This window comes from Cyphomyrmex costatus, unplaced genomic scaffold, assembly GCF_001594065.2.
Source record: "Cyphomyrmex costatus isolate MS0001 unplaced genomic scaffold, Ccosl1.0 scaffold18, whole genome shotgun sequence".
Taxonomy (NCBI): Eukaryota; Metazoa; Arthropoda; class Insecta; order Hymenoptera; family Formicidae; genus Cyphomyrmex; species Cyphomyrmex costatus.
The window spans coordinates 699731-719664 of record NW_017275824.1 but is presented as its reverse complement, the minus strand read 5'-3'; the positions used below and the strand labels follow the sequence as shown (position 1 = coordinate 719664).

General features: G+C 35.1%; 1 protein-coding gene across 1 annotated transcript in view; it reads right to left on the bottom strand.

Moving 5' to 3' along the window:
• timeout (circadian regulator timeout) overlaps positions 1-19934 on the bottom strand; it is a 100430-nt gene that overhangs the window by 41542 nt on the left and 38954 nt on the right. The gene's annotated exons all lie outside the window — the stretch shown is intronic.

The following is a 19934-nucleotide window of genomic DNA, read 5'->3' as shown; positions in this document are numbered from 1 at the left end:
CTTACAGAATCTGTATTTTTTCAAACAACAAAGTATGACGAAATATTTTCTTAGAAAAGTTCTAATCAATCAGCAATTGCAATTTTATCAACATGGACAATATGACACACTCACAAATGTTATCAAAACCTATCATGCGCAGAAACGGTGGATGCTGTAACGCGTTCCGTCTCGCGAAATCTTACTTCACGAAGACGCAAGTTTCGTAGAGTTCTGCCTATTTACGTGTGTCAATAATCGAAAACTTTTGACGTTGAATCTTGTTATCGACATCGATCTAGCAAGTCTTTGGTAGCAGATCGCTTGCCATGAACATGTATTTATTATAAATTAGCCGGTATACAAGAATACAAAATGCGACGAGCAACGTCAGTTGAACAGATTATAATTTTAATTTAAAACGTTGTTGTATTATCGTTTGTCGTAATTAGACTCGGAGTTAATTTTACATTTTGTATCAAAACATGGAGGTTTGTAATTAAATCTAAGATAATTACCGCCCGGTGGAATCTAGAATAAATACCGCGTTTTAACGCATACATATTTATGTCCTCAAACCCAGCTTTAAGATACCCCATCTTAAGCTTTAATTGAAAAAAAGCAGACCTAATTGAGAAAAATGGTTGCGTCCGACTCCCTTTTACTTAGAGTAACTCATTTTTCGCGTCATTGTCGCACTTTTTCGTTGGTTAAAGAATAAGAACGTCTGGCAAAAAATGCGCACCTACGAGATGGAAAAGAAAGATTTAACGACTTTAAACACTGTATGGGGAAATCTGAATCAAAAATACAAAAAATAACCAGCTAGCATTAGTAATTATTCATAATAAATATGCATTCAGTTTTTAATATTTATATGACAGAGATATGTAAACTATCTAATTATAAATATATTTTCTTTTAATACCTAATATATGTAGTACTTGTTATTTTTTTAAGTAGCCAAATATGTTTCCTCTCCCTCTTTCAATTTTATATGTAATATATATTTATACCTATATCTAAATATTTTTAGTAATGGACATACGTGTCCCCACATGAAGATAAACTATCTGTGTCTATATTCCAACTCTACTAAAAATAGCTTTCACGTTACAATATACATCCACGCGGATTTCGAACACGATGGCAAATCGACTGGTCTCAGTGATGGAATAGGAAAGCGAGCAACTTTAAAAAGGAAGTACCGTGGGGATCATAAATCGAAAAGCTTTTCCCTCCGCAATAAAACTGCGGCAGGCCGTTTTTCAGGAATAGATCGTAGATCGCCTATTGTTACGGGTACGCGTTTCAATACCTGGGCTTCATGATTCCCGTAATAACGCCGGCATCTCTTTGCCGATTGTGCAAACACATACACAGGTGTTCAATCGAAGTGTCGGTGAAGTCGAGAAGTTGCAAGATCGTACTCATTCAGACTCTCTTCCTCCTTACGCGTCATCTCACTATCGTACTTTCACCGTTGTCCTACATAGTGTCCTCGAGTTATCCTTCGTTTATGAGTTAGTGTATTTTATCGCAGGGACGTGTTTCTCTCGTAAATTTCCAACTTCCCAACGTATTCTCGCCAATGTTAGCAGACAAGATGGTATACTTGCTCTACGCGACCGGATAAATGCGTCCCTGTAATCCTTTCGTTATACGTGCGCTCGTAGATTCGACGGGAAGAGACTAACCTGACAGCGCAGATTTTCCGTAGTGCTTGGTAGCATTCATTTAAATATTCGAAACGGTCAGCATACCGAAACACAACTGACGTGCAATCTGCTTTCGCACTAATCGAACATGACAGTTATCGAGAGATAAAGCTTGGAAAAATACAAGCAAGATTTTGTTAAACTTGAAAAGTTAAAACACATCTGTTCTCATTACTCAGGATTCGCAGAAAGAGTAGAGTTAAATTTTATTGAGCGTGAAATCTTGTAAAATCAAAGTCATGACGTGCAAAAAATATTATTCTGTTAAGAAAATTATGAGACTATCACATAATAATTTTTTATATTTCTATTAATTTAATTCTATTGTACTTTCTATATAAACGATTTAAACGGTTTCTAAAGTTAAACTATTGATTTGTAATTGATAAAGTAGTGAGATAAATCTTATATAATTAAAATAACTAAAAATAGATTTATATACTCTCTCTTTCGACTTTAAACACTACAGCTTCAGTTCTGACAAACATATAGATTCGCTTTCAGCTAAGAACTTTCTTAATTCTTGTCACAATAAAGCCAGCAAGACTTTCTTTTATTACTGCTCTTATATAGCAAAGAAAATAAAAGAAGGGGGAGCTTTTTTTCCTAGGGACTAATTAACTTTTCTTTTATTTTTCGCATTTTTATGTAATTTCTACACAGAATATCCGTCTCCGTAGAAAAGCTTGGAAACGTTTTACACACGTTTGATTAATTTGGGCAAGAAGGTTCGTCGTTGTTACATTTAATTTCCTACTATGTAGTGTTGTTTTGAACAGTAATATTGATATCGTAACAAACTTGCATGAGCTCCACCAATTTCACAATGTATGACAAGTGTTTCGCGTAACTTTTATATAGGACAGTTACGCGACACTTTTCAGCGACATCGTAAAGTTGCGAAGGTAATGCGCTTTCTCCGGGTCTGCCAGGTAACGTGCCGTAACATACCGTAAACCACGTTGAATAACATTTTCGTTTTGCGAGATACATAAACTTAAAAAATACGCAAACGTTATCACAACAATAATATTCCAATATCGAAACGATACGATACTAAATTATTTTGTACCATCGACTTCACACTCCCTTATATTTAGCAAAATCGGTATACAGAGACTTGCTAAAATATTTGAACAAACTTAAAAAGCAAAAAAAAATAAGATGCACAGATTAAGAGAACAAAAAAAAATATTTGTTATTTTGAGCTAAAGTGCAAGTAGACAACTAATTGCAACAGATATCAAAGATACAGGCACAAGTTAATAAAATTTTTTTATTTCCAACAGGCCGACAATGTTAATCAAATAAAACAACGCGTTGTTGGATCGAGAAAATAATTATTTTGAAAAATAAACGTTTACATTCATGTATCGACACAATTTTTCCTTCTTCGTTTTGTCACAGAGCAACTCATCTCGAGGTTTATCTCGAGCGTTTTAGTAATACCCTATATATTCGTTCATATAGGTAACGCTCAGCGTCGCGAGAAAAGCGATACGCGTTTTGCGCGATATTCCTCGCTCTCTCAGCCTTGTCATTCAATTATTTCGCATGGATGCTACCTCAGTGTGGCGTTCGTCCGGGGTGTCGAGCGTGGTACAGCGTGCGCAGCAGCGAATATAATTCGTCATAAATTATTAAAATGACGCACAAATATTCACGGCACTTGATTCAAATGTAACATATTATTTAGCGTATATATATATATATATATATTGTTTAATGTGCATACTCGGCATAGGGTAAATCAGACCGTAAAAAAAGAATTTTAAAAATAAACATTTTTTATATGATAGCATAACTCCATAGTAAGCTGCAAATATGATTTTAAATATTTTTAAAGCACTCTCTAGGTATCTATAGTTGCATTTGAAAAATCGAAAAGAGAAAATGCGCGCAAAATGATTCTATTCAGATAAGTTTGCATTTTCAAGTTTCTCGCGCAGACATTTCTTTACCGACAAAAAGACCTCGGACCGGGCATAAAAACGGCCAGACTATTTCGCCATATTCGAAAGAAATAGTACACAGCCAGAGTACAAAAAGGAAGCGTGAGCTTTTCACTTAAAAAGTTTCGCTTAAGGAGGGTCTGGGGACGTGGAAATCGGTAGGCGGAAGGTGGAAAAGCGGCACCACCGTCAGAATTAGATTTTAGAAGGGGCGCCGTTTTGCTGGCATGGGAGAAGAAGAGACTTCCACAGGAATGAAATAACGTTATCGAAGGTGGAGGTGTTTCGAGGATACGTGGTCGAACAAATAACGACGCTTGCTTGCGGACGTAGTTACGGACGGACGGATAAACGGCCTCATGTATGTACATGGTGTTACTAAATTTTACGTTCTTGAGCCAACTTTAAATTAATTTTTTCTTAAAATATCTTCTAAACTCTTTTCTAGAAGTTAATTAATTTTTTCGAAAATGTAACTACTTGTCAATTTCTTTGGAAACATCTTCAATTATTTAATAACTAAATGGCAAAAATTCTATTTAAATTAAATCTACTTAAAATTGTACTAAAGATATTTCTCTTCTTTAAAATACGTTTTATTCATGTTACTTGCATTCTCGATTATGTCTAACTTAAAGTATTGACGTCTCGACATTCTTGTTCAAGCGAAATCAACTTCAAACTGCATGGTCAGCGAGTTCGCTTTCAAAGTTTGGCGACCCACTTTGGAATCACCCTGTATGAACAACCGCACATACATATGTGCATACGTGTACATACGATAGAATGTATTGGTAAACCGCCGGTGAAAACCTCGAGGAAGCTGTTAAGCTCCTGATCTCCTTTTCGCCCGACTAAGTGGATACACCTGGCCGAATGGGCTCGTTTCGGATACAGTGGACCTTTTAAGTTAAGCTCTACCTACAGCTTCATTGTGCTAGGAAAAGGCCAGAAGAGGAGAAAGACGAGTAGAGACGAGGCCAGCGTAAAAGGGGAAAATGGAAGATGTCGAGGGAGGATACGGTACACGAAAATCTACTATACCAACAAAAAGCGCGCGTGACTCTTTCTAAAGTTACGGCGTTTTAAAACGGCGACTCTGTAAGGTCGGGAAAAAATTCTGAAGGAAAGAAACCCACTCTCGGGAAATGTCACGATGTCGCGTAAAACACTCGAAACCTCATTGTCGACTCCGACTACTTAACTTCAGCCCTTGTCGTTGCGACAAACTAAAGTTTACCCACTTACTGAGAATTTCAGACTAGATTTAAGAAAGAAAGATCTAAGTGCGATTGTTCGATTTTGTTATATGGATAATAAAACCGAAGACATTAAAAGATGGCCTTGCATAGCTTTCAAAAAATAATCAATTTAATTGTTATTATCATAACATATATACAATAAGTGGAGTACGCGGATTAAACTGCCTTTAATAATTTCATATTTTGCCGCAAAACATTTGCAGCCTTTCGAATAACGTCCGGCAGAAAGGCGCTTAAAAGCGCAGTTGGCGCAGTTGGCTCCAACTGGCAGTGTTAAATCCACGTAGATATATTCGAACGCGGTCCATGATGAATCCACGGACAGATGTGACCCTGAGCTTCGGATCGGTCGTAGATGAGCCCATGAACAGATTTACTCGACGAGACAGCGAGACGTGTTCCACCTGCGACCACGCGCGTAATCCCCATCGGAGATGGTCATAATAAAATTCCAAATTCGTTAATTAAAACGCACCGCGGAACGGTAACGCGATACGCGTCGAAGTGCACGCCTGAAGGACGAACGTCGGTGATTTTCATTTGTCACCAGATTTAATTGTAGCGTGTCGGGGGGCAGTTCTCGATATGCAGATCAGGTCGATCAGCATGACACAACGAACGACTGCGTGTAAACTGGTGTAAACTCGGTATCGCGCGCTGTTTGTTTGCTGTTGTTACAGAATAAAAATAAAAAAAGGAAAAATACATGCGCGCGCGCATATGTTGGTGGTGGACAGTCGGCCTATTTTATATTCCCTGCGCGATCTTGTTACGCGAGTAACAATCCACATCGACATACCGGACAAAAATGCAATACGGCAGCTCGAAACTACGCAGAAAACTGTTCATAAAACATGCCATCAAAATATCTATAGTGGTACTGACGCAACTGAACAAGCGAAAGAAGTTTTTCTTCGAACACATGTCGGAAAGAAAAATTATTGTCGCGTTATAAAGTTTCCAGGTTTCTCAATATGTAGCCTCTTGGTGCTGCACATTGTTGCTGCACTGGAAACAACGATAAAAACGATATCTACGATATTACGTAAGAATACTATCCATTAAATACTTCTTTAGAAAAGGGAATTGAACTCGTAGTCGCGGGGTTCCTCCGTGCATCAAAAGCCCCGTCGGGGAGTATAAATTAAATTTTACAAAGAAGACTAAGAACTAAACGCTCGTACCGTTTCACGGAAACAGAAATTCAAGACTAAAAACAGAAGAAGCGATCACTTCTCGCTTGTTGTATAATTGATTCTGCAAACTTATGAAAAATCATTTTAAAATGGTCAACGTTTCATTAAATTAATAAATAAATAAATATCGCAAAAATTAACTGTTACATTATACATATATTATTATGACAACTAATATATTTAAATAATATTTATTTTATAAAAGTAAATATCACGAATCTCTCAAATTCGAAATTTACCATGTAAATAACAGCCATTGGTAATAACAATAAATGATTAACCTAGATTTACTTTGAAAAGAAATGGACGCGAAATATTTCTCATGTAATTTCACGGATCTCTCTTGATTCAAGAATCATAGTCCGGTAATGCAATAATAAATGCATCGCGTCATAACAACGCGAAAACATCGTGTCGCACACGAAATGCACATGAAATACTTTGAGGTGCAAATCAAGCAAACATGACTTCGTAATAGTATCTTGCAACGCTGGCACCTCGTTAACAATTGACGCGTTTCTCTGAAGAACCAATTGGCGGTTCTGTGGCATACTCCGACGAACTTCGACGCGACCGCAATCAAGCCTAGGGCGTGTACGTGTGTCGACTGCAACAGAACGAATGTGTGAAATCGTTGGTCTCCACACCCAGGAGCCTGCATCGATTTCATCAACTCTTCGTAAACGTAAAAATAAGTAGTAGATTTTGAGGAAAAACTGATTCAAATCTATAGCAAGAAATCGCTCAGTAATGTCCGAAAATTTTCAACAACACATGTGTGTCTCTCTATACCTAACATTTATTATTTAAAAAGCTTGTCTTTTTTTATAGTATCTTAATTCTCCGTTGGCAATGTAAAAATTGCAGTTTCTGTCAATTTAAATCTTCAAACTTCAGTGCAGATTTTTATATCATATCAAACTATTAAAAAATTAAAAAAAAAAGTTTTTATATACTTTTAAAAAAAAAAATTTTTATATACTTGAGAAAACTTTAACGAATTTTTACTATCATAAAAGTTGAATTGTACTTATTTTTTTACAGATTTAAATTTATCTAAATTTAATCAGAAAATTTACAATAAAAAAATCGACTGTGACTTTAAAGTCCAACATCGCTAAAGGAGAATTTATTGTATTTTAAGTATTTAAATAAATTTTGTACATTTAATAATAAGTAATAAATATTATTTAAGTAATAAAGTCTAATCTCATTATTTTATTGTTATATATGTATGACTCGATTCAATGTTACGTATCTTACATCATTTAAATAGAGTAATGAATTTTATCTAAAATTGTAAAACACTGTGTCGCGAGATAATAAAGTAATAAGATGAATATGTGGATAGTATGATGAAAATGAGAGCTATCATCCGTATCATAAAGCCGCAACTAGAGAGTGCAGAATAAATTAATTTCAACTTTACACGCCGGGTCTAGAAAAGCTTGGAGGAAGTCGATGTTACTGTTACATGTTGCCGTAGAAAATTTACGCATGTAAGTACATCTATTATTTATACATATTATCACGTCGAGCACCAGACACTCCTTACGGTCATTTACGTGAACAGTTGCATCTTTATCTCAAGCCCGAAAGATCATAGAGATTTATAAGGTTCACTTTTTTTCAAAGTGTGAGTGTGTGTGCGCGCGCGTATATAATACATATACTAATTATTGTTAGGGCATTAATAATTATAATTATTAATCAATTAATTATTATTAATTATTTTACACGTTAGAAAAAAGATACAAGCTCTAAGCGTAAGTTTTAAAATTAAGAAAAGTGTTAAGATGTAATCAAAAGAAATAATAAATAACAAATGAGATATTTCGAAATATGCAACAGGGTAAACGCATAATATTTAGTGCCTTACGCAAATTTTCATTTCCGCATTCGTATCCACAGATAGGGTTATATTATAAATGGTTACGCTGAGAGAAACAGGAAATTGCTATAACGTTGCAACGAAATCCTATTGCGAGGGTGCGCGTCTTTGCTTTAAGCTGAGTCCTGAGGTTTGGCGGTGGGATTTGCATAAGGGCAAGGGTGGATGTAGCGCCGTACAATTTTCGTTTCATCGTAGGTGTTTACGTATTCTATAACTTCGCCCAGAAACTTCCTCCGTGTGAAATTATGATCAGCTACAGGCCTGGATTCACTAGCAGTATTCCGTAAATATTCATATAGAGCGTTAAACATATTTGATTCTGTCAGAAAAGACACAGTAATTTTTAATTTCCTAAATTATTTAATTCTCTTCAATATTATAAAATAATATTCAATTCTCTAAAATATATGTTCGTAAAATATGATCTCTAGCATTATGTGCGAGCGTTTTTCCTAAGTCTTTAGATTACTGAGGCCTTAATAATATATATTCTTCGCAATAATTAAAGAAATTGAAGTAGTACTGATAACCTCTTTAGGAGAATTATTATGTAAGTAATCTGTCCATCCAATTGTAATGGCTATTTGATGTCAAGTTATTAATTTCTAATGAAATTTTTCATTAAAAAGTGTGTATGCGGAAATTGAATTAAAACATTTAGAAAGCCGTTTGCAAATACTGAGGTAAATCTTTACGTTTCACACGACACGTAGAAGTTAATTATGATATTAATATTCAAAATTTACATCTGAGAAACGGTTGAGTTTTCGATGTATATTCTACTAAGGTTATTTTTAGTGCGTACTATCTATCATATGAATGCTGAATGATATTTTCAAACACCCTGTATATATAGAATTATTCTAAGTATTTGTACGTCGCAACGTATCGACTAACGCTCTAAATACTAACGAACAGCAAGTATCCAATTCCATTACGCGTAGGATTTCCAATAACTGCCGACATATCGGATACGTATGTTGATCGAGTAAGTTTGAATATACTTACTAAAAGCACTGGAAACTAGGTTGGCATTCTGGCTAGGTAATAAACGGCCGTCTACCTGTGTAAACTGCACCACCGACTATCTGACCATATGAAATTGTTATTATTGTCGAGGGAAAATGCTTGTTATAACTTAAACAATGCGGCAATAGTGGACGAAAGTCAATGACGTGCTATATTATAAGCGAATATTACATCTGATAAAACAACTTTATATGACGGAAAAAAATATGCATTTAATAATTTAAATCAAATCAACGTAAAGATTCATATGTAAAAACACGGTATTATAAATGTCAGATTATTTTAAAATTAATTAAACAAGTTAAATAATCTTATAAGATATTACTATATGTGTTCTAAAATGTGATAATTAAAAATTAATATATTATAAATACTTAAATAAAGATTTATATTAATCTAGGTATACAAATGTGTTTCTTGACAATTTTTAATTCGTGAATATCAAGTTTTATTAAATATCAGTTCTCTGCAAATTATGTTTGAATTTTTACTATTTTAGCAATGTTTTTGGTTGTTTTATTCCAGGAGCTCTATCTAATATTCGTACAATTAATCGCGTTGTAGTTTCCAGAGCATGGCGTGAAAAATATCGGTATCGCGTTTAACGCGTTTTAATTTAAACTCGCCAATGTTCTTTCAATGATCGACCAGATAATTAAAAAAGCTTAACGTTTCTTTTCTCTCTTTTGCGTGCACCACGATCTCTACGATCTCGTTATATACGAACGGAACGTTATATTAAAAAAATTTTAATTAAAAATTTGACCCGCTTGGATGGATTATGGATGAACAAAACATCTTCGTCAATTAATTACAAGCACCGACAAGCTAACGAAAAAAAACTTATACTCAGATAGTTCGTCAGCATGTCGCTCGTCTAAAAAAAAAAAAGAAAGAATAATGTATCGCAAAGATGGCTACAGTCTAACAAGAAGGATGCAGAACTAAGTACGTTAAAATTAATGGTCGGCGGAACTTCATCCTCTGACTTGTCGGAAAATATGCGTAACAAAACCGTGAGCACGGCTGCATCCTGCTCATCGTCGCATGAAGCCAGCTTATACGTTAATACCATGCAATTTATTAAATTGTATTTCTGAGGGTATATTTTATCTCGCGCGCGTGCGCGATATTGCTCAAGAAACCTCCGACGTCGTTTGCTAACGGAACGAACATTTTATTGCTACGAAACGCAGAATAAAAGCGTAATCCAAAACGTTGAAAATCGCGTCCCAATTCGATTTCGTTGTCGCTCCGCATCTGTCGGTCCACATTTAAAAACATCACCGATCGATTTCTCTGAAAATTTATGCATAGAAAATATCGCACGACGTTGTACACGATCAAAAATTTTCTCGAGAAAAATATTGCAACGAAACATTTATCTCTTTTTCTCTTTCTGTTGTAAGAAAGGAATGTGACTATTTGAAAACTTGATCGGACTTATTATCTGACTACATTATTAAGTTTATATTTGCATAACTACATTTGAAATTCAGTGATATTATGGAAAAATAATAACCATGTAAATAGATTTCCGAAACCATAAACAACAATATTATCTCTGTGACAAGAAAAATAAAAACTTAGCAAAAAATGTAAAAAAAAAAAAACAGTTTGCCCATGGCAATAAATTCTTGTAAATTAATTTATATCGATCGTTTTCCAAATGTTTTCGAATATTAGTTTCGCTGTATCTCACCCCCTGAAGCGTTCGAGTCACTTAGAGTTAAGATTTATCTGACGCTCAAACAATTCTCCCTCACTGTGCTCGTGTTCGCCTATTCGGGGACTAACAATGCAGAAATGTTGCCAAGCGAATTGCATGTTGCAACGACATCTAGTTACAACATTCCCGACGTGAGTCGGTTTCGCTATCTGCGTATTTCCCAACGACTACCGATAATGTTTCCTCGGGATGTATTAGACGTAGTGTGTACTATTTGGCAAATGCACACTTCCTACATTACACAGCATGTTCCATTTCTACCACATTATATCTCAACAATTGTCCTCAATCCAGAACCGTCGTTAAGATACATGAAATCAATTATTGATCAATGAAAACATCCATCAAGTGAAAAAAAAACTTCGTGTAGGTATTACAAGTAAATCACATTCGCGTAAAATTGCGGTGAAAAAAAATTGTTCTTTCTTTCTTGCATTTTTTCTCTGCAATTTAAAAACTAATATTTGAAGAACAATGGCACAATTCATAATTACAGAAATTAACATGCAAATTCTTTGAACGCGTGGAAGAACGAGGTTTCTGCAAATACGAACGATCTATGTGTAGCGCGCTCATTAATAATTTGTTTTTCATCTTTAAAATTGTTGTCCACAACTATGAAATAACACAAAGCAATGCAAACAGTGCAATCTATGTAAATGCGTGAGAACAACGTTACGCGTATTTCCATGTGTTGCAGTATTTGCCCACTGTCAGGTAACCACCAATGACGCTTTCTCTAAATTGTTGTCGACGTAGCAATTACGTAACGCCAAACATCATGTTTACGTTGTAATTTTCCGCCTATGCATGCACACACTTGCGGTAGATACGTTTAGATTAAATAAAACCATTTTTTAATTAAATTTCATAAAAAACACTTAATTTTCTCAGCATGTTTTGTATAAATAAAGCAGTAATTTAACTATAGATCTTCCCGTACATAACTACAATCTTCCATAAACATAACTTTCTAATAAAATTATTATGCAATAAGATAATATTGAAAAATTACGACATTATATTATGGTATCACCAAACTTAGAGACCAAGCAAGATTACCGCTCTATACAAGCACAAACCGCTAGAAACGCGTCCCAAAAGATCCATCAAGTAACCGACGACCGCGAAATGACTCTCGACCAATCTACTGCTGAGATCAGAAAATGTTTGAACGGGGAAACAACAAGTAAAAGGCAATTTGTAAAATCTGTCTTTTCTTCCTTAGAATTATTATCGATTGTATTGCAGAAATAAAAACAACGTAATAATACAGTAACGTACATATAGGCAATTCTTTCCGAATGTACATATATTTCTCAAAATGTATAATTAAATATATTATAGTTATTTCCAAAATGGAAGCATGTTCACAATTTTTTCCAGTCGCATCACGAAGAAATTCATTTTTCTAGATTTTTTCCGCGATGTATCACCTATGAACTATAATTGTCCTTTCAGTAATGCAAATGTATTTTTTAAAATGTTATACAAACTATTTTTATAAAAACGTAAAATTTAAAAATAATATCGAAATGCGATATCCTTCGATGCAACAATTCAGGATTTACAATAAAAACAAAACTAGGTAGTTTCTTTTTCAGAGAACATCGAGTTGTACTCTCATATTGCAAAAAAGATCATATGCTCGATTTGCGCCACAAAAAAGTTTTGTCTCTCTAAAATACAGTATGCAGCAATTATTTTTCAACCATTAAAAATTTTTCACTACGTTAAGAATTTTTCTTCCTTTTCTTTACTTGCTTACAATTTAGAAACTATAATAATTACAATCGTTGTAACTGCCCCATTGTTACAACTGTGCTATAGTTATTCACTGAACTTTAAAATATCAACGAATAAGTAAATAAAAAAAGAGTAAAATCCAGGTTGAATAAAAATGCACCTCTTGCCAGAAATGCGAAAGTATTGAAAATAATGAAAGTATAATACAAAGCAGTTAAATGCACATAGGGAAAAAAATAGTGCTATCAAAATCCATTCTAGGATTTACTGGACGTAATATTCGTTCATGCAAAGAGCCAAAAGAAAATGCCTCGGCGTGGCAAATGGGCACAGCAATACGAAACGGGAATAATACCCAGTCGTGAGAATTCGATGCCAGCGGCAGCACTGCATTCAATAGCATGATTCACCTGGTGCTCTCAATTCTACAGATTCTGCCGCGGTTGCGCGAGCCGCAAAAATGTAAAATACGGAAACAGCGAACGCTCTTATACGAATGAATGAAAAGAGAAGAGATCACCAAGCTACAGAAACAGTATAGGAACGCGCTGAAAGAGGTTATTATATGGACGAGAAATCGTATGTATTGTAAATATAAAACATCTTTATATAAAAGTGTATAGGTATGTATCAAAATATAAAACAAATACAAATAACAAGTAATATATAAAAACTGAAATGTATAATTTTATTAAAGATATTATGCAAAAGATAATTTCAACGCACGTGAATATTGAGATATTATATAATATATTAATATTGTTCCAGTTTGATAGCACAAGTAAAGTTCTTATTATACCTCTAGGAATGTTCTCTATTCATTATTTCAATGTGTAATAAAATTTTTTATCTTTCTTTTCAAATTTTTCGCGACCGTATGTATTCATGTTATTTTAAATGCGTAATTTCGTTTTTCTATCTTTTTTTCGAGTTCTTTGCAACCGTATGCAACCCTCTACAACCACACTTGGTTCATCCCTGGTATGGCATAGTATAGAGAAGATTCAACTCGTAAGCGCGTATACGTTTAGCTGCAAGAACAACCCTATACCTCCTGACACACATCTCTCTGCGACCCACAGTTTTCCTTCTACCTTTGCCTTTATCTCAGAGCTATTCTACCGCTCCTATTTTATCTAGAGATATCAAATGACCCCCCAGACACCTTTGTTCTCTCTTACTCATCTCCGAGCACATTTATATCTGTCTCGCGTTCCGGCTGCTCCGGATCGTTCGTATTACACGTGCTAAAATCTGCGCTCGCTCGCGTAATAGCGTTACATTTATTAACGTTGCGATCTAGCTACTAGCTTGCCGGGATAGAAGAGCGTCGCAACACTGATTAGGGATTCAAGATCTTATAAACTCTCAAGGCACCATCCTGTACAGTTCCTGATACTTCAGACTCGATTAATGTTTTTTTAAATCAAGTTTTCACGCTAGTTCCTCAAGTGGAGTATAATGAGGCATTAGATCGATAACTAGATTTTACGATAATATATAATATCATTATATTCTCTGTAGGTACGTAAATATGTGGTCTGCTAATGCTGTAACAAGATTCCTTCTTTCGTTATTCACGTCATAAGAAGCCTGTTAGTGCTCTTTTAACAACCTAATAAGGATCTAGTGATGTCGGAATTTTATGCGTGTTGTACGAAACAACGGTCGTCGTTGCACCAATACCGTTACACATGTTTACGACTTTGTGAGGCTAGCTTGTGCTCGCAAAACTGCGACTTGCTATTCGTCGTTTAGCGCTTCGTGTTTTTTGCTGGTTGACTTCGTGCATCGAGATAGGTGACTTCTTGTCCTGTAGAATGTATGCATTAAAACTCCATTTCGGTTACGACAGAAGATCTGCGCGCGCCGTATCTCATTTGAAGAAGATCAAGGGTGCTCTAAAGAAGAATATATCTATCTTTACGATAGCAAGATGCAGGAGTCATTCGCATTCGGTCCTTAACAATGGCCGAACAATTCGAACGAGAACGTCAAAAATTGTATGAGCGAATAACTGCGGTAGCAGGTATAAAGAGTTCCGTTGTGCGGAAGTCAACGTTTACGAGTCCACCCGTTATCGTCCTCGACCGTGACTTCCTGTCGCCACGTAAACCTCTATCCAAAAAAAGACTTCGACGTGTTCGCCACCACCTCGTTCCTTTCGTTCCCCGTCCAACCGCGTCCTAGTTTGAGACCAGGAATTTTCTATTTCCTTGGGTGGTGCAAGATCAACGCGAATTCTTGGAATTGATGCCGGGAAAGGATGTCCCCGACTTTTAAATTGTCTTTATCAATCCTTCAGCAGGTGAGACGTGTAAGAAATTGATATCGAAACAACAATCAATGGCATCGAGCGAAAACGTGTATTGAATTCAAATACGTTACAGCACTGAGAATTATTCGCATTTTTAACTTTTTCACTATACACTGTACTACCCAGCGCAATTAGATGCTTACAATACAAGTGCTTCTTTAAATTAATGGCGGATTAAGTGTTCGCGCAAAAGAGGAGAAAGACTTGCTCTCGCGGATAATAAATTGTACGTAAATATCCTGAAAACAATTTGCAAATCTTTTTTTCCCTTTAAACGCTGTCAACTACTTTCAATATTTATAATATAAAAAATAGTTTCAGTTAAAAGTGTATCTCTCAGAATATGTATACAGAAAGATTGAATATATTTGCGATTGCATTGAGAAAACACACTAAATTTTCTCTCTTACAGATACAACAAAAATCGACGCAAATAAAATTTTACTCTACTCATTTTTATTACAGAAACAAAGATAGTCTGAAAAAATTCTAAAAAAAATTATGACGAAACAGGCATATTACATAATTAGTATTTCTATTAATACAGTGATAATTTGTTTTTTCTAAACTTTCAAAATTTAGAAGAAATTATCTTAATAATAGCATAAAGAATATGTTTTATATATAAATATCTGAGAGTAACATCTTTTCTTCATTAAAAAGTTTATGTATAAATAATGTGAAGAATAAATAAAACCTCACTGCTTTGTTACGACTTCAGCTGGATGAGAAAAAATTTAGTAATCAACAATAAATAACATTTTTGGGAAAATAACCACAGTATAACCACGCTGTGACCAACACAACTGCATTATTAAATTTCAATCGATGCACATGTCGATAAAAATAGTATAGCTTCACAAAGTCATAAAATAAACTGGTATTCATAAAAAATATAATAATAAAAATTCAATTATAAATATATTAATGAAATTAAAACAAAATAAAATAATCTTCGGAAGAAATTAAAAATATATATGTCAATTAAAAAAAAATGTTATTGCATTAGAATTGAGACTATTATAATATTATATAGATGTTTCTCATCATAAAATAAGAATTTTGAGAAAATTAAAATTTTATGTTTATTTAAAAAATAGATTGAATTAATCTTCAAAATTTTCTAATATTTTACGGAAAAATGTCAATAGGGAAAAAACGAGCATACAGAATCGGTGGCGGAGAAAACGATGCAATTCCACGTGTCTCCGGAACCCTTGGTGTCTCTTCGAATACTCTTTCTCGCGTCCCTCGTTTCTCTCTCTCTCTCCTCTCATAAGAAGAGACATTTGGTGCAGACCATTACCCCAGTCCCGGGTGCCATCGGCCATCAGCAGCGCGTTAAAGCCGCTGCAATTACAAACTCCGACAGTCTCATCCCCTTTATTCCATCTCGCGCTCCTTCGTTCTCCTTTCACCGTTCGTTCCCACATCACCCCCGCGTTCCTTCCACTCTTTCTCTCATTTTCCCTTTTCGATCCCTCGTTCATTTCTCTCGCTTTCTCACTCGCTTGTGCCTCGCCGCTCACCGGCCCCATTTACATTTGCCCGCTACTCTCGTAAAAGTAACTTTGTAACCCGTGCGGGCAGTATCCGAGCCAGGATTCCGTCCTCTATTCCGGGGAAATTACATGTCGGTCGGCACCGCAGGCTCGAAAGAAGATTTCCCTTATCAAGCGCGTTGCTTCCTTCCACCATCCCAACCGTCCTCTACCGCATACTGGATGTCCACTTACACCCAGCAATCAACCCCTCCGTGTAAAATGACACGCACACGAGAAACACACATGTCCTAGGGACGTATTGTTAATTCTATGTCTCACGTAGCTAATATCCTTTATGAAAGTGTTGAAGACGAAAATAAAAAATGTAACTAACACGAAAAATTTAAGTGACAATAAAACGTAATGTATAAAATATATTTTTTTACACGATTTGCTGATAACAAAATACCTTGAACTTATTTATTTTTCAAAAATTTTTGAAATATAAAAGAAATATTAATAGTAAGTTGTAGTATAATGTAATAATAAAACTTATCTAATATATACGTTTTCAATAATCATAATTACATATGTTTTATATATATATATATATATAACTTTTGTTTATATTTATATAATATTCAGCCTAAAAAGTAATATAAATTACTGAAAATTTATCATTCATTGCAAAGTTACGTTACATTATACAATGTGTTATTTCAATTCTTGACTAAAATCTTTAACTAGGACAATCATATCGGTTTTCGATAAGCTTGAAAAGCTGTACATTGAATATTTTGAAATATCGGGAACTAGCGATAAAAAAAATTGCGAGATACGTCATACTTAAATGAGCGAAGAAGTTTGAATGTCCCAGCGTGCATCAGATAGAGTGCTTCGTGAAATCGTTCAAAAAGTACTGGAATGGTTGCATGATCGCAATGTTTACTCGTACCTCTCGAACGCGACGTATCAACCACTCTGAAAAGTCGGAAATTTCTGGTATTCGGTGAAATTGTCGCATCGCAAATGTCCCATCGATATTCTATGATCGCTTAGAGCGATTAAATCATCGCGTACAACTACCAGCACCGAAGTGACGTGGATTTTTCAGGTCAATTTACAGAGCACTTAATCGCAAATGAGCATGTGTTGGCGCGCGTAATGAATCATTTGCATGTGCAAACAAGAAACAACGTGTTTTGTACAAGTAAACTTCTTTGCCAGATTATTTTTTTATCCGAGGCAATTAAGAGATGCACTCATAAAATAAATCTATAAAAATGTTCTGCCAAACTTTCTATTAGAGAAAGTGTTTAACGTAACGATACTGATAATTAATCAATAAAATATACAATATTATAAATCTTAAAGGACCGTTAATGCAATAACATAACTAATACGAATAGAAGTCTATAACAGCTAGACAGCTGGATCTTAGTTGTTTATATATAATTTCGCGTGAATTTATATACTGATATATGTAGTCTTTTTTAACTGCGCGCCGAACAATTGTCGGTCTTGAAACGCAACTCTAATAAACTATCGCAGTACTATCACGAATTAAATTGATTAACAATTTAATAATTATTTGACATCGATTCTTTTGGCATCGATATTTAACGACGTTAAAATCTGAAAATAATAATTCTTATTGCGAAAAATATTATCTCAATGAAATATGTATTTTATTTTCGTTTATCCAATATTATATTTTTATTCTTCCAATATTTATCTTATGTATATGACTTTTACAATACCATTAAAATAGCACAATCCATTCCTTATACTTATTTACATATATATATATGGTGCAACCGTATAGATTCTCTATTCTTTCTGTATATAATAGATTCTATTTTCTTGCAGTATACAATATTTATATTTTTGATACGAAATATTGCAGACTGAAACCTGTGTCGTATTTCTGTATACTGAACACGTTTATTCTAAATCCATCTATAAAACGAACCACCAGATTTTTCGAGGGACAGGCGACGATTATTATCCCGTCTCAGAAAATCACCTTTAATCGATGATTTATCTGTGGGTTCTCGCGAGGTCAAGCAGATAACCGCTTTAGCTTTTGTGCTTCTTTCGCACTGATATCCCACGATAGTCACGGCCGCCGTTTCATCGGACACACCGTGGAAATCTCTCTTTAAGTCCGGCGGCTCAAGCATTTAACCCCGCCGGTAATGGTAACGGTGTCAGTGATCGGCAAATCGATATAGTATATCGAAAATGCCGAGGCTATACTGAGATCATTGCGGTTCGATTGCTCGACTAAGTCCAGGAAGTAATACGGTAGCCCCGTAGGGATTACGGACATATAGAGATACGAATTTATGGAACCCGAAAACGTTCGTGTTCTCAACGAACTAGACGCTGAATACTTGCACGCATGTTGCACATCAAATACGTATGTATATCACACACGTGAGATACATATATGTAAGAATACGTTATGTACATTTGCCCTCTTTCATTAGGAATATCGGATATACTATAATCAAGTCACTGCGGTCGTATCAATATTCAGAGAACGTCAGAAATATTCGCGAAAAATGCATTGATAATTAAAAGTTGATCTTGTCAGTAAAAAAATACGATCGTATTAGGTACGTTATAATGTAAAAACGATGCACTGTGCAATAATATCAGTGTGAAAAAAGTTTGAACTTTTATCCTTTAAAATAATGATGAAATAATTTGAGAAAAATAAAAGTGAAAAAAAAAAATAATGGATAGATGTCATATCATATAATAATAACATAGCTTTAGTGCATACGATGGAATACGTGCGAAGAGATATTATCTGACCTTTCACCTTATTCCGTGAGAACCGCATCTTTGCACCTCCGTAACCTCGGCACGCGAATCGAATCTAAGAAAGCCCACCAGCGGCTGAAACTCATGAAACTGCCGGCGAAGTTTTAGTTGGATTAGTAACTTAGTGCGTGCTTATTGTCTTAACGAGTATCTATAATATTTCCGGGAACGTGATCTTCGCGGTTGTTCCAAGGATAAGGGTAAACCACATGCACTAGCCACTTGGCTAATTGCGTTGCATTAAATATTCAAGCAAACAGCAAGATACAACGTAACCACTCTTAATTTGTGTAGTAATTTGACATACTATTTCACGATATATACGAAAATAATAAAATGTCTACAGACATTTTGACACATTTTACCACTCAAAAAATTTATAAAATAAATAATTGTTTCTTTTTAACAAAAGCTTTAGTGTGTTTCATTTGTGGCTTTATTAACGATGCTAATAGCGATACTTGTAAAATTGTTGTAATTTAAAAAGCGATAATAGGTCAAAAATGGAACCGAATGGAATGGAGTAGCATAAAGGAAGAAGACGAGGAAAGTTCGCAGCAGCTAGTCGGCCGGTAGCAAGGGTAGTTGGTGAAATCGTAGGATACCGGCTCTACGCGTCACTACGCTGTCAGAGGACGCAAGCGCGCTCGTGCCCCTTATCGAGTTCGAGAGCAAAAGCGACGGCTGCCGGTGGTAGTGGCGATGGCGGTGGTTGTAGTAGTAGTGTTAGTGCTGTATATGGACCGGTATATAGGGGGAAGATACGACGGAAGGGTGAAATGGTTGTAGGTGGCGG